This window comes from Metopolophium dirhodum, chromosome 8 (genome assembly GCF_019925205.1).
Source record: "Metopolophium dirhodum isolate CAU chromosome 8, ASM1992520v1, whole genome shotgun sequence".
In the NCBI taxonomy this organism is placed as follows: Eukaryota; Metazoa; Arthropoda; class Insecta; order Hemiptera; family Aphididae; genus Metopolophium; species Metopolophium dirhodum.
The window spans coordinates 10,990,367-11,004,174 of record NC_083567.1 but is presented as its reverse complement, the minus strand read 5'-3'; positions in this window follow the sequence as shown (position 1 = coordinate 11,004,174).

The window sequence follows — 13,808 nt, the reverse complement described above, 5'->3', positions numbered from 1 at the left end:
AATTTAATTACAATTTGAACTATTGAATGAAGTATGAAAAAAAATAAACATTAACTATATTGATTTGAACATCTACTGGTGTTTTTTATTTTATTTTTAAACCACAATTTAATAACAGACACACAAGTTACAATATAATATGCATTATTTATGTAACTAATGTATATTTTGAATCGCATCATCCTTAATAATAAAGTTTAAATTGTATCAGATTAAAAATGTATATAAGATGATAATAATATTATAACTATTAAATAAACCATAATTAATTATTCGTTAAACTAAAACGCAGTTGAATGTTTTAAAAACACGGAAGAAACGTTACTTCCTTTATATTATAACTTAAGCTAAAATTTCAATTATTGTTGCTGTAACCATCAGTCTTTGTTACTTGAGTGATTGTATGTCATGATGTGGAATCTAGTAAATGGATACCTTTGGTCCTTATATACCATGAATGTGGTCTGATGTCTCAAGGGGCGAATTGTGTCAGATATCAATAAATCAACCTCATTAATCTTAAGAACATTATTTATTTATTTAAGAGACTCTGGGTGAAAACTATTAATTCAACTAAACCGTAACATTTGCATAATTGATACACAATACAAAATTATATCTATATAAATAATTGGTATTTTTTTTTACACAATATAAATTTCTTTAGTTTTTAATTATTATTATATTTTATAATAGCCTGCGTTATTTAGAGTTGTTTTTTATAAACATAATAAACATAATTTTATTACACTTATTTGTGTCGTTAAAATTATTTCAATTTCAAGTTTTTGAAATTAAATTTTATTTATTACTTACAATAGTTAATTACACATCTATATTCTATATATATATACTAATACCTAAAACTATTTATGTGTATGTTCGACCGGATTTTACTTGAAACTATTGGATAGATTTTGAACAATGTTTTTTAAAATTGTTTCATATATCTTAGAAATAACATAGATAAATAATACTACCAAGCTGTATTACCAGGTGTTTCCAGGTCATTTTGGGGGAGAAAAACAATATATTTTAATGCCGATAACTTATAAGATTATTTACAGGAAAATTAAATACAATTAAATGAAGATATATTGTTATTATTTTATAAGTAGTGTTGAAAATAACAAAGGTAACATATTTTACTTTTGTTGTATCTTTTACACGCCCTATGGGTTTACAAGAGTTACGCTCTAACCTATGATCGTCTCACCCTCGTACACTCTAAGCTAATAATGACGTTCATCAAAGCCAATTGGATCAGTGCGTTAACTTATGTGAGGAGCGATGGCAAAAGCTTATTTAAAGTTCGTCACTTCTATAATAGAGAATGACTCGAGATTCCATAAAACGTTTTAGGTACCGTGCGTCAGTGGCGTATTTAGGTTTTTGTCTTGAGAGGAGGGGGGTGGATATGGTTTTATCCAGCAGCTCCGCCTTTAAAGTTAGAAGCTTTTAGTTAGGACTCCGAAAACTTTCGTATCCCCCCCCCCCTCCCGTAAATAAGCCAATGTCGTGCGCTGTTCCTTATATAGAATAGGTATAAGAGTAAGAACGTCAAACGATTACAAATAAAGCTCGATCGGTTGGAAACACTTTTATTGGTATAAAAATAATCCTAAAACAAAACACTTTGCACATGTGATTGTTGTCGCTTCACTTCCGGAAAACCTTCACACCTACGGCATTCTACGCTCTTGCAGAGTTCCACGACAACAGCGGGACTTTCTGTGACTGCGTGTGCGGTGGTATTTAATAGTAAAATGTAATGTTAACTCAACATATTTTGCTTCACTTGCCTGACCTATTTTAATTACTTACTCGCTAAAATAGATTCTTACACGAATACTACATAATAATTAATAATATGTATACATACATAGTGTATTATAATATAATTTAAAATGTACGACCATCTACTACAATATATGACACTTATTAGTAGATGCGCCTGGAGGTACTGGAAAAACGTTTGACAATTCATTAATTTTGGAAAATAATATTAGTAAAAAAAATCACCACTACAGTTGTCTCACCAAGCATAGCTGTGACTCTCTTAACATGTGGAAGGACGTCGCATTCTACCCTCAAATTACCTATAAATGCATAGTCTAATCAAAGTGCTGTATTCTCAGTGAAAAAAAAATAGTGGTGTTGGCCACATTCTCCAACAAGCCTCTTTAATAGTTTGGAATTAATGCACGATGTCTCACAAGTCCCATATAGATCCCGTTAATAGAACCTTTAAATACTTAACATCAGAAAAAAATATGGGTGGTGTAACATTAATTGTCTTAATTACCGGTAATTTCGGGCAAACGTTACCAGTGGTGCATAAAGATACACGTGCTGGCATTATAAATATCTGCGTGTGAAATAATCAGAAGTCTGAAAGCATGTCAAAAGACTTCAGCTAACTATTAATATTACAAATTATTGTGAGTACGAGGCTTCCAACATTTAGAAAGACTTACACGTGGCATGTTTTTTTCGACACAGTCGCCATTATCGAAAGACGGTGGAGATAGCGGTGCTGGTGGAACAGAGAGTACAATTAGTGCCTTTGGAGCTGCAATTACAGTCGGTTCCAAAGGTACAAACGGATCTGTGGATGTTGTCCGTATATCGTAATTCGTAAGCGGGGAATTTATCGGATGGCTGAAAGTCGAGGGCTAGAATTTGTTTGCAACAGCATGTTTTTTTTGCTACATTTAAATGGAGTTCTAGTGAGTAATGTCCACAATTTATATTATTCAGATGAAAATGGTGCTATTTTTATTTTGCATGTTTTTGCATATATTGAGCTTAATTTTTACTACTATGATCGTATTTATTGTATTGAAGCCGGTAATAATTAAACTGATCAAAGTATATAACTTGGTTTTTTTTTCAAACATTAATTATTAAAAATTAAATAATAACTTATAACCGTGAGCATGGTCATAAAGGTTTTCCAAGTACGTTCCGGCGGACCAGTAGCTATAATCTGGTCATCTCCGAAGTCCGGTGCGGATGATTAATATTTAATACCAATGTATTTGTGTATGCTGGTAACTCGACTGTCCTACTTATCCGGTGCAACGTATAGGCAATTTTACTACATTGGTTTATCAATAAAATTATAATAATCTAATGTATAATTGAAGTGTTACGAGTGTAGGTATATAATATTATATTGTTGTATTTTTGCTGCAGCTGGTTTAACTCAGTGTAAGTGAGTACCCTTGGCCGAAACATACCTATTTATCTGAATGAATATTTCTAGTTGAAATTATTCTGAAGATGCAATTTATGTTTTGTTACGTTGGTACTAATGATTTAGTGGGTTGACATATTTTTTTGAACCAATAAAAGATTTAATTACTGAGTTTGAGAAAACATATTGTTTTATTAATAATATTCTTATTAAAATGTAAACAAATATTTAACATATTAGTAGGAACCTACAAAAAAAATTATTATAGTGTTGTTTTATGTTTTAGTTATATTTAAAAATTCAGACGTGTTTATTATGGTTTTTTACCTGTTTAAAATAAAATATTGTTCATAACATTTAACCACGGGGCGTTCTGTTTTTGATAATAAACTAGTTATACTACCAAGTGATTAAAAAATAAAAATATATTTTGTGGACGTACATTTTAATATAAAGCCTAATATTTCCTCTATTGATTTTTAATACAAACTGTAGACTTATGTAAAGAAAATATATTTTATATATATTTTAAGATACTATCTGAGATAATTTTTCCAGTGATATTATGCAAACAAAGACACAATATAATTTCTTATATAGCCATGTAGGCATATAGTTAGTTATACCGAATTTAATTTTAAGGGATTCTGAACAAGACTACTGCGATAAAGATAGAACCTGTTGAATTATGTTTAGAACATAATGATAGTCGACAAAATATACCGACCTAAGCAGAGAACTATGAAACCATGTCACTACGATCAACTAAAGATTGGAATAATTTATCATAAACCTACATTTATTATTCACATATTTATATCTTATATAAGTTAATTTTTACCAAAATAATTATAATAATACATATACTATATTTATACAAGGACTAAATAACCTACCTAGTTCATTACTTCAATATTAACCTAACATAATTAATTATACATTACAAATAATATATTCATACCTATACAATGTACACATATATGATTTTATTAATGTTCATATGAAAATTATATTGCAGAATTTTCAAACTCACAATAGTATTATGATGTAAGTAGTAAAATATATCTATTACGTTGCGATATGTAACACGGTTACATAATTATTAATATTGTTACAGTTACGATATTAATTATTAATTCATCGTTACATTATTTCAACAAATGCTTAGAATATTTTTTTGAGATACCTAAGTGTTTTAATTGTTCGATTATAATCACCCAATGACATTTGTTTTCAAAACTATTCCTCGTTGTCAACGTTTTCACGATACTCAGTTTGTGATGGTCGTAAACAGTTTGTAAAAGTCCGCCGAGTACAATTTCGAGTTGTTGATGTTTCACCCGATGCTCCCGAGGGAGCCATATATCTCCGTTGGTGGTTGTGATTTTCATTAATAGTATTAAACGTATCTACCATTATCACTTTCCAATAATCGCAGATGACCTGAAACCGTTCTTTAGAGTCAACACTATCATGAATAATTGTCAATTATTAAAATATGACCATAATACGGTAGTCTGCAGGTACGCTAGCAATTTATGGCTAACCCTAAATACCTCTCGATATTACCTTGTTTGTAATATAAAGTGGAGACGGTCGAGTTTCTACTCTATAGGGCCTTCCTGACATAGTATATAATAATATAATATATATATTATGTGTATGTGTATTATGTATTATATGTGTCTACTGTATATAATATATATATATATCCAAATAATTAAGAAGACTAACTTTTCAGCAATCATATTTTAACTTTTAGTAAATCGGTCAAAAAAACCAACGACACGTCCCATTCAATTTTTAACACTACACGTCTCCCGGATAATATTATATTATATCGTAATTCCCAAGATGTTGAATTTATATTATTATTTATTTATTGAAAATTATAACATTGTTCTGTTGTAATTTTACTGAGAGCATTCTCGACGTTCATCAATATGCTACTTTATTAAATCGTTGTTTCCTGAAGTGGAGATTTTATTGCATTTTTATTGCATTTTTATCATCATATTACGTCTTTTATTATAGACCCAAGATAAAATGAATAATATTTTTAAATTTGAAAATAAAATAATCACATTTTTTTTTTACTACGAACCTTAGAATTTTTTTTCTACAATCCTTTGGAAAAAGTTCAAACAACAATATGCGCATGCTAAACTGCTAAATAGTGTTATTATTTTTCTTCTGTAAAATTACAATAAATGCAATGTACAATTTACAACAAGATAAATGTAATTATATCCGAAATATGTTGTGGACATTATCCAATAATATCTATATTATTATTATTATTACGTATTAATATATTTCGTGTAACATTATATCGTAAATTTTACACTCTATATCTCAGAATTGTTTTTGAGAACATATTACGTAGTTATTTGTAAAATGTGTGTGAAAATCGATTTAAATAACATTGTGTATTGGGAATTGAAATAATATCCACACGTCGCATCTGAAGAATGTATTTTGCTAAAACATTTATTTTACAAACATATATTTATATTTTAGAGTATTTTCATACTGTTTGAATACAGATTTATCTACTTTATATGAAAACAGTATATTACAATAATTATGTCAATTATAGCAAAACGTACTGCGAACAGTCGAGGTGTTTCGTAATGCCGGCCATGGGGAAACTGCTCATAACTTCCCTCAAGCTCTTAATAAGGTGGCCCAAGATTATCTGCTAATATTAGTTTTCTATATATGTTGTATGTACACAGTGAACAATAATATCACAACACCTGAATCAAAGGGCAAAAAACCACAGGGAAATCCCAGACTTCAGAATGATCGAGTTAAAAAGTTTAAAGTTCAAAACTTATGAACGAAAATTAATTAAGTTCATAATAATTTGAATTGAACTTATATTCATGTTTTATAATATGATCTTGAACTTTATTTTAGAAATTACTTTTACATTAAATAATAAATATATTATCTATTAGTTTATTTTAATAAGAACATACGATTAGAAAAATAAATATTAAATATTAATAAGACACACCAATAATTTTATTATCAGCAATAGTGATGATTTTATATATTTTAATTCGTTTCTAAATTCTAGCTATTTTTAGTCAGACAGCGGTCGATTACACAATAATTTATCGTTGGATCACGTACCATCACGATACGTACTATCATAGTCGAATTTAGTTTGACAACCACAATCAGCCAACGGCCGTACTTGTTGAAAACAAAAAAATATCGATAAAATCACTGATAACAGTTGGAGGCAATGTTTAAGTCAGTGCTTACTGCTTATACATTCTCAAACTCATGACTTTTAGTTACATCGTTCACATATTGTACTCTGGTCTCCATGGTCTTACTTGATAAAGAAAACAAGAATACAAAGTAAAAAAAAGGTTTTAAAGTAGGTAACCAGTAGAATAAACATTATTTTTTCATTGAAATTTTCTAAAAACTAACAACTTTCTTTGAAAATGTGATTTCTAAAGTAAATTTTTTACCATAATTAATTTTGGTGGTTGTACGGTTGATATGTTCGTTAAATTTTTAAGCTATCTATTGTTTTGCTATTGCTAAGTTTTTGTGATTGTTCAACTTCTTTTGGGTGTCACACTATGTGGAAGAAATGTCTTTTTAAGGGTAAATGATATTATATTTTAATTTATAGCCATACCGACCGACCGGCGTTATCCGTGAGATTCACTTATGGTTATGCGAGCAGTATATTATTAGGGAGGCAATCTACCTGCAATAGATCGCGGACCCCACGTAGTATGTACGTAAGTGTTAATTTTGAATTCAATAACCAATCATTGCATATTTATATACGAAAAATGATTCTGGGCGAAGATAGTCTGTCAGCCTAAATTAAATACTAACATCTATTATTAAACCTATATTACTAATTTGATAAAGTATAGAAAATTAAAATATACATTTTTTGTCGAAATTTCAAGTATTTACGACTATTCGTTTTTGAGAAACACCAAAAAAAAAAATCGGTTATGTGTAAAAATTCCCGTTTTTCTTATTTTTTTTTCTTCCCACTTATTTTGAAAAATTACATTTGACCCTCTAAAGTATCAACTACCTAGATCCTAACAAAAACCACTCTCAAAGTTGATAATCAAAGCATTTTTACTACCATAAATGGTGAGTGGTGACGACAGACAGAAAAACACACACATACATCATCGTATAACCAATACATTCATTGCTCATTCGCTCCACTAAGAATATAAAATAAAAATGTGTTGTTTTAATACTAAAAATTGTAATCATAATATTCCAATGGGTTAATATTGTAACACTCTGTTTATATTTTATTAATTATTTTTAAATAATGAGTATCCTTTTTACACAATAATATTCTATTAACATACCTAATGGGATATTATTTGATAATATTATAAAGAATTCTATATATTAATGATAATTGATAAGGCCTCAACGAAAATCTAATTAACTGAATAAAATTATATACATAGTATGTATCTTATATATTGTAATTATATAAATTAAAATTAAATTAAATAAGTTAATTTACTAAAAAATTCGAACAAAACGACTTAATTTGGAAATACGAGATCATGTATTTAGTCCAATTTTGTGACTACGAAATAGTTCATATTTTAAATGAACTCTCCCAGGATTTAATTCCCATTGAAGATAGCTAAACGTAGCAATATTATTTATATTTTATAGCAGTTTAAAGTTACAGTAAATCGAATAATAGTTATCATAGTGTAGGTAATACACTTAACGCGTACAATGGTGGATGTTAAAACTAATTAAAATTGAAAAACGAAAATGTTAATATAAAGTCACATTATCAATAAAGAATAAATTATAAAATAGTCGGTAGGCGATTTTGGGTTTCACCTCCCCCCTCTTTTCTCAAAACCCAATAAAATAATGTATTTCGTTCGTCGTTGTCGAATTTAATTTTCTGAAATGTAAATTGTGATGCAATTTCACTTTAATGTTTCTCTAATGTCCACTCGTCTTCCACTAGTGGCACTACACAGAAATACAGAACAGTACTAATATCAGGTACTCTTCACTGTAACAAAAGGTATCAATATTTTATCGTCTTGTTTAAATAAAGATGTAGATATACTTATGCTTACCCACAAAGGATAGTGCCACCGATGCTTCACTCCAAATATTTGTTTTGGAGTACCCCGAAATAATCGTATTGTATATAGGTATTTTGTCCACAACTATATTTAAACAAATTATCTGTAAAAATATCAAGACTCCGGGTTTTTTATTTGTCGAACAACTGCAATAATCAAATCGATTTTGTCGAATGCCGAATGTGTATAATATTATAATTTACTACATTTTAACCTAACCTCACACTCAACTAAATAATATGGAAAATATCTGATCGAGAGAATATTGTTCAAGTGGTATGAATAGTATGATACATGTGATTTTATCATGTTATTTTGACTTCCCCTTTCACTAATAAAAAAAAAAAAAAAATACTAGAAATAAAAATAATTAAATGTATTTTAATTTGTGTTTTTAAATAATTTAAAAACAGAATAATATAATAATCTGTCATGGCGTTGACTATGGATGAAAAAGAAGAAAAACGTTAACTATAATTATAACGCCTTAAAAAGTACTAAATACTAAATGGACCACTTAGTATGTGGCTGCTGTAACTACTGACATTTTTCGTAGGAGTAATTACAAATTACAAGTACTCTTAAATATTTCATAACACAAGTATTCAAAACGTTAAGATAAATGTGTAGATCGTAAAACACAGCTGTACCAATTACGGGCATTGCTGCAGGCGACATTGAGCATTGACAGCATCTGTAGGCTTAACGTCCTATGACCGCTTTTTAACTGTAACAGTCAAAGGAGATTAGATTTAATGTTTTAAATGCATTAATTGGTCGTAAATAATTTTTAATAAACGTCGCATAGTTTCAACAATGTACAAACATTACAAATTATGTTCATTTGTTATTCTTATCGGTATAGTTAAGATTTGTTTTGGACGAGAGCCCAACAAATAATGCATCTATAATAGTTTAGATCAACATACATTATAATTACTTTCACAAAGTTTTAAAGCATTAACGTTTAATAAATTAAAGAAATATAAACACAAACATAGAAGTGTGTTTCTAAAAGTAAACAATTAATGTTGGCTGTGTAAGAGACAATTTTAAATCGATTAAGAATTGGACACACAAGACTAACCCATGGGTTTCTCGTGGTAAAAGAAGAACCACCTTTACGCAAATCGTGAAGTATATTATGATCACAATAAAATGTTATAATATTATACTAACGGATCGCAAACGATATAAACAAGACCGACTTGACCTCGTCAACCCATGAACCAAAACTTCAGAAAATTCTTAATTTTTAAAAATTAAACAATCCAATAAATTAGGGGGATTCTATCCCGACCGTTTTTAAGGATTCCAATATAGGCAATTTTCTACGTGCATACGGGTTGTGTAAAAGTGTGCGTAGAAAGGGATCGTTAGTGACCGTGCTTAAATAAATATTGCACGTGTACGCACATGTCAATTATCTATTACACAAATATTAATTATTTTGTTGTTTTTATTTTTGGTAAAAGTATCAAAAGTATATTTTAAAGTATATTTTGCCAATCATATTAACTAACCATTTATCCGATAACATTTCTAAAAATATATATGAATTTCGGCATTCTTAAATTTTAAAATTAAATTTTCATCTTCAATATTTTAACATTTTAAAATCCTTAATATTCAAAATTTAAAAATCCAAACGGTTTGAAGGGTTAAGGAAATCTATTTCAAAAAACTGACAAAGACGCGTTTAATAAAACTTCATAACGAATTCAAATATGTTTTCAGAAGTTTTATTTGATGACTAGGAGAGACGGAAGAATTGGCATAAAATAGGTACAGGTAGAAAACAGAGATGGGATCGAATTTCCTTAACAAATGATCATAAAAGTAGTTAATTAATAATATTGTAAACAATATAACTAATTATTGTATTAAATTATCCAAGTAATTATAATAAATGGCCTTTGATGACCAATTGATTGAAATACCAAAAAAAAATTGGCTACATTTATATTGAAGCCTATAACCTTAGTAGACAATTTTTAGTATGGTTCGTCACAAAAATACAAGTTTCAAGTCAAATGGTAAGACAGTAATATTTTTTATATTTTATTGGATTTTTTTTTAATTTGAGATTTAGTTTTTATATAATAGTAATGAAGTACATATTTTATCAAATATCGGTGCATAAAAATAAAAAAACAACTATTATTTGCTACATCTTTTTAAAGCAGATATTTTAAAATTTACAAAAATGAACCTAGGTCTGACAACTATACCATAATATGGTACATTAAAGGGTTTGATAATAGTAAATATTATTTACTGTTATTAAAATTGTTACAAAATATTTTCTTGTAATGTACGAACTGTATATTTAAGTGTATTTAAATACATACATTTAAATTAGATTCTCTAAAAACATTGACTTTTTGTAAAAATGTGAATAAAAAATAAAAAAGTTTAAGCACATAATCTCATTTTGTGTTATTAAATTAATAATAATGGTAGTTAAAACCATAGAAGCGGATATTGCAATACATTTTAAATGATATAAAAAAACTAAATTAATTAACCGTGTTTAAATAAAAAAATGTAATTTAATATTTTGAAATATGAATAATTTGTTCATTTCCGACAGTAATTTAAATCGTTATATTTAAAAATTGTAATGTGTAATATTTATAATTTATTATTTATTAATTTCCTTAAATTTTCATTTTTATTTGTAACAAGTTCCTTTCATATAAATACAGGGTAATTTCTCTAGCATACTAGACCCCATTTTCCCTTAAAATTATTCAAATTCTATTTTTCGGAATTCTTAAATATACTCAAAGTCCATTTTTTTAGAGTTCGTGAACTTTTTTGTAATTCACTTAAATGGTGTTCTAAAGGCGACACGAACTACTGTTTTTCAAATGAGAATCTTAATTTTTAACCAATAATTATTTAATGGATAATTGTTTTGAACATTTTGACGTACTTAACTCGAACGTGGAGTTTTTCAGTTATTAAAATGTTTATACTAAGGAATGATAATCCTTAAAAATGGTTTAACAAAAATTTAAAACAGAGATTAGATCTAGTATTTATTATACTCTGGTCATTTTTACAAATTATTTATGTCGATAGATCTACTAATCACTAAAAATTTCAAATCATCGTAGCCCCCATATAGATGTATAATTTACCTATTATCCAAAGTACACATTGTTAAATAACTAAACAATTTTTCTCTAAAAATGTACAATAAAAAGGGAGTACTCATTTGAAAAACAGACATTTTATCTCCACAGAACATTCTTTAAGTAGTACAAAAAATTCAAGAATTTGAAAATATGGTCTTATTTAAAAATTAAAAAACATATTTTGAACAATGAAAAAAAATAAGGTGAGCATGCTTAGTAAATCACTCTATATATCAAATATAATGAAAAATGACAACAAATAAATGATAAATTAGTATTTGATAGCAATCATGTATTTGATTTGAAATTTTTTTTGTTGTCTCACACAAAATATTTTGTTATAGAAGTTTTAATTTTAAGCTTATTTTGAACTAAAAATTAAAAACTGCGCCCTAAAATCATTCATAGTTAATTCGGAAATAAACTCATAATTTCTTCTGCTATTTATTAGTTCTGAAAAGGTAATACTGTTGTATATTTTAAACATTTTCTTTTCGAGTTAACTTAATATAATTACACGCAAATGCTGTAGATTTTATTATTCACATTAAATCTCGTTCTTTAAATGTTCTGAAGTTAAGGAAATGTTTTACAATTTCGAGAAAACGCAGAATTGGAATCAATTTCAATAGTTTATTCACACTCCATTCTGAATTTATATACAAAAAAAACCATAGAATCTAGTAGTAAAACTTTATTTCTCAGCAAATAGTAAATATTTTAATAGTTAAATTTATTGTTGTTTGAGTTAATATTAATTTTTCTGTTTAAAATGAAATTGATGTTGGTGTTAAAAAAAGCATTTCAAATTCATATAGAGATGTTCGAAAAACAATAATAATAAAAATATGCTACACTATTTAGATTTAATTTCGTGGTTTTTCATTGTTATCTACGCGAGAGAAATCATGCTTTTCAAGGATAATAAAAAAATGAGATAAAACTGATTCGCCGTTAACAGAAAAATAAAAACCATGCCAAATGTTTGTGTTTATGTAACTTTAGCGGGGGATAATGACGTCATTTCGTTGTCACTTTTCAATATTTTCATCAAACGTTGAGTCATAATCGTCTGATTGGTTTACCAAACAATTTTTAACTTTAATTTTCGGTCGAAATTATTTTACGCACCAACTAGTGGGATCTCCCAACTGGATTTCGAAAACTTTTTTTTATGGAGTAAAAAGCGTTTGTGTTCGTTTTAAATGTCAGTTACTTGGAGTCGGCATTAGGTATCCACTCAGTGACGTCTAAAGTCGGATAATTACTGCGGAATCCTTATATCCCATTTTATGGATAAGCTTGCACTTGTGATCCAGAATCTGACATGAATTTTAGTAATTTCTCTGTTCCTTGTAGTCATGTTGAAAAAGTTTGTCACAAAGCGCTAAAAATTCCGGGATTCGTCAAAAGAGTAACAATCTAGTTTAAACTTTCGTGATCGTTAAAGTCCCTATTTATTGTTCTGTCGTGGAAAATGTTTTACCATAGGGTACTGCAATATATGGTGTTGGACTGTTGACTATTGTCAGTTGTAGTTATCCCGAATGACGCGTGTTCTTTAAACTTTGTTATCAACATTTTTAAAATAAATTTCCTACATAGTGATCGCGTTTCTGTACTTATATAGACCACTGGGATTGGATAACTTGGCGGAAAGCCGGCAGCATTCGACCCATGTATTTATTTCATATGCGGGGCATTATCATCATATTATTGTATATTTTCATCCAAGGTCAGATTTTACATTTTAGCTGATGTTCTCTTCTCTGCGTCAACATAAGCCAAAAAAATACATGTGAATGTTAGACAAGTTAGATAAGTGATTAACTCGGAGTGTAGGTTTGACGAAAGGGTTACTGTCTCATTCGTTCCATATAAATACTAATTAGTTACAAAACTTTTAATTTAAATAATTGTCTTCTTGGTTGTAGTTATTAGAAACGAGCCTTATCGTCTATTATAATTATTATTTTTAGTATAGTTATACTATAGTAATATGTTTGATGTTTTTTTATTTATTACTTATTAAGGCACCTACTTAATATTGTAAACTGTTTAATAGTTATTTAAAAAATATATTATAGTTATACAATTATAGCAGTGTAAAGTTTTATAACTTTGTATATACATTCTAAGTATTTAACAATATAAGTTATATTACTGTAATACTTTATTGTAGAAGATTGTTGATATTTAATCACCTAAGATACTAATTCGTCCAAATGCGACATTTGCCCATCTTGCACTAAGCCACAGACTACAGAGTCATTCATTCATATTTTGAGCTATTATTATAAATTTACGCTTATAATTTAGACTAAAATAAAAATAATA